Here is a 4025-nt window from a genome sequence, read left to right on the forward strand (position 1 = left end):
GAGTATATATACCCCCTCAGTCCCTCCTTTAGCTGGCTACTGCTTTACATGAAAAAGTGAACACCTTTAGAGCAAAAAGTACTCTCTCCCACCTTGCTTTAGCTTGAGATTTGCTAAGATTTGAGAGTTTGGTTGGGAGAGTGAGATTTAGTGCTTGTGAGCAAAATTGCAACCTTTGAGCACTCATTTTCTTCATCAAGCTAGTGATTTCATGTTTGTTACTCTTGGTGATTCATCCACCTAGATGGCTAGGCATTGCCTGTCGAGCTCCCAATCTTGTGGTGAGCCCCAGAACATTTTTATTACCCCTACGATTGAGTAAGTAACCCTAGCTTGATCTTTGTGGTCGCTTGGGTGAGGAAAGGGTTGAAAGAGACCCAGCTCTTTCCGAGCTCCTCAACGGAGACATAGGTACTTCTTTGTGGAGTGGCCAAACTTCAGTGAACAAATTCTTGTGCCTCATTTGTCAATTTCTCATGATTTGTTGCATTTACTTGTACCTGTTGATTATTAGGGTTTGGACTCGATCTACTCTCTTGTGCAATTGGAGCTGCAGGTACTTTGTGAAATAAGTTGAAACATATTCTCTGGTGCTTGGTAATTTGTGGATTTGATCCATGTTGTTTTGCATAGGCATCTACTTGAGTTATCCTGAAATATCCGGAGTATCTACATATTTCTGTGGAACCTCCATCAATTTGCGAAGGTTCCAGAAAAATCTGCGGAGAGTCCGCATATTGCTAATCCGCTGCAATTTAGTTTGTAAAATTTTCAGATTACGCCTATTCACCCCCATCTATCCGACATCAGATTCTTTTCAATTGGTATCAGAGTCTAACCTCCTACAAGGCTTCACCACTTGGAGGATTTGAAGATGTCGGTATCTAAGGAGAAACGTCCGACAAGCCCGAAATGTCTAGAGGATGATCTTTCGACATCGGGTAACGGTAAAGGTAAGGGAGATGCAACTGAATTCAGTTATGATAAATTGAATGCCTCTAATTCTTATATATCCGTGTCATCTGGGCATCTACCTTATTTTGATGGTACACATAATGCCACTTGGAGGCACAAAATGAAATTCCATTTAATCTCTCTTCATCCAAGTATTTGGAAGATTGTGTGTATAGGTTTTGAGCTTTTAGGTAAAGACAAAGAACCCACTACCGAGAAAGAGCAAAATCTCCACCGCAATGCACAAGCCGCAAGTGTATTGCTTGGCACGTTGAGCCCCAAGGAGTTCAACAAGGTGGATGGGCTTGAGGAGGCCAAGGTGATATGGGATACACTCCAAGTGGCACATGAAGGCACCACAAGCGTGAGAGAATCAAAGATAGAGTTGCTTGAAGGAAAATTGGGAAGATTTGTTATGAAATATGATGAACCCTACAAGCAATGTATGACCGCATGATGTTGCTAGTAAACAAGATTAGAGAGCTTGGAAGTGAAGAGCTAGATGACCACAAGGTAGTGCGAAGATTGCTAAGATCTTTTGCACCAAGAAATTCCACCTTGGTTACACTTATCCGAGAAAGAAGAGATTTCAAGAGGCTCACACCAAGTGATGTGCCTGGTAGAATTCTTGCTCATGAGCTCATGGAGGAGGAAGAAAATGAAGTCAAAGACCTTGTCAAGCAAAGATCAGCCTCCAGAATAAAGAAGTAGCATTCAAGGCAAGCAAAAGCAAGCAAGTTCAAGAATCAAGCTCAAGTGAAGATGAGAGCTTCAATGATGAAGAGATTGCTTTCTTTATAAGAAAGTTCAAAAAATTCATGAAGAAGGGTGGTTATAGCAAGTACAAGAGAGACATTGATGTCAGAGCGGCGGGGGCCATAATTGGCAACCGGCTCACCCCTCAAGAGACAAGAACCAAAATAGTTACCACGGTAGATATTTATCTTTTATGTAGAGTAAAAGGTAGTTATCCAGGATAAGGCCCAGTAATTTGGCCAGGTCCTAGATATTTGTACATCGTGATAACTTGTACACTAAGCTACGTACTGCCTTATAAATAGGGGTCAGGGTCACCTGGGAAAGGAGGTCAAGAAGAAGGGACACGCTCAACACAGCACAGAGGAGTGCAATCACAAGTCTTTGTATGATACTTGTCCTAGCTCAGTCCCTAATTTTACGATCAATATATTTGTGGTGTTCCTTCCTCTCAAAGTTTTTCTCCGAGCTTGAGTCTCCCCCTTAGAAGAAACTCTTGCTGTACTTGCTGGGGCAAGATGACCTCTTGCTCCAATAGCACGCCGTCCATCTGGTTGTAATAGAACCAAAGGAGGTATACCACCGTGTTCTACTACAAGAGGAGGTTCATACCTCCAGGTCCCAAAGGGGGCGGTAGCGGCAACGCCGAAACATCAACAATATCAGGCCTAGCCGCAGGACTCCAAACCAAAACCACCCTAGGGGACGCGGCCGAGGACATCCGGGGGCATCCCGGAGCTTGGCCGTGCTCCGAACCAGTGCTCCGAGGAGGAATCCTGGTGCACTCTACATGGCGCGGGACGGGGACACAACACCGACAACTGTCGAACCCTCACTACTTTTCGAGAAGAATACCCTGGTAGGTAGGCAACCTTCTCCTCAACTAAGGGGGTGACCCAGGAGCGGTCTAAAGATCGCAGGCTACCGGCCAGCCGGCTGGTTGATCATCTGGCCTTGTAGAACCCTCTGCAGCTGGCCCTACCTTCTCCGCCCCGGTCATCTACAAGGCGATACAACAATGAGGGGGCACAGGGCAAACAGATCATCCTCGCTATAACCGGTAGAGGGAGCTCCAGCTGCGCTTCAAAACAGCGGCGGCAAGACTTTGCACGTGGGGTGTACCACATTGGAGCAACCACCATCCATCGACAGGCCCCTGAATGGACTGACACCCCCATGACATTCACCATTGACAACTCCAAGGGGGTGAAATTTCCCCACTCCAATGCCCTGGTCACCTCAGCCAACATTGCTGAAGTCGAGGTCCAGAGAATACTAGTCGACCGAGGCAGCACGGTGGACCTCCTATTCATACATGGATTCGACCAGCTCCAAATCCTGTGGAGCTGGATCTCGTCAGGCCACAGACCCCTCCAGGGGTTCAATGGAGCCCCCCTCGACGTTTTGGGCCAGATAGAACTCCCAATCATCTTTGGCAAAGACCCCACAACATGGACAAAAGTAATCACCATCAACGTTGTGGACGTACCTTATGTCTACAACGCCATCTTGGTACGAGGAACCCTGAACAAGTTCGAAGCCATGCCACATCACAATTACCTCTGCTTGAAAATGCCCGAACCCTAGGGACTGATAGCTGTCCATGGCAACCAAGACCTAGTTAGGCGCATCGAGTACGGGCACCCTGCTCCACTCCCCGGTCACCACATCCATGCAGTAACCCAGGAGGGCTCCAAGGACCCTCCATCGGCATATCCTGGGCACCACAGCCCTCTGAGGCCACAACCAGAGGGAGACATAAAGCATGTCCCCATACACCCAGACCAACCTGACCGGGCCTTCCAAATAGGGGCAGACCTCACCTCCAAGCAGGAAGCCCAGATCCTGGCCGTCCTACAGGGTAACCTCGACGCATTCGGACCGTCACCACAGAACCTCCCGGGAGTCAACCGGTGCATTATCGAACACTCTCTCCAGGTCGACCCGAAGGCCCATCCTGTATGCTAGGGGCTTCAGAAACTCTCCCCTGAGCAGACAGAGGTCGCAAAAGAGGATGTCCAGAAGCTCCTGAAAGGCGTTATCCGAGATGTAATCCACTCCAACTGGCTCTCCAACACCGTCCTGGTCAAGAAACACAGCGGGAAGTGGCGTATGTGTATCGATTTCACATTGCTAAACAAAGTGTGCCCTCGAGACCCATACCCCCTTCCTCACATTGACTAGCTAGTAGATTCCACCACCGGCTACGAACTGCTGAGCTTCTTGGATGCCTACTCTGGGTAGCAACAGGTGTGGATGGCAATAAAGGATGAGAGCAAGACCAGCTTCATTACCCCCTTCGGGGTACACTCCTA

This window comes from Phragmites australis, chromosome 12 (assembly GCF_958298935.1).
Source record: "Phragmites australis chromosome 12, lpPhrAust1.1, whole genome shotgun sequence".
Taxonomy (NCBI): domain Eukaryota; kingdom Viridiplantae; phylum Streptophyta; class Magnoliopsida; order Poales; family Poaceae; genus Phragmites; species Phragmites australis.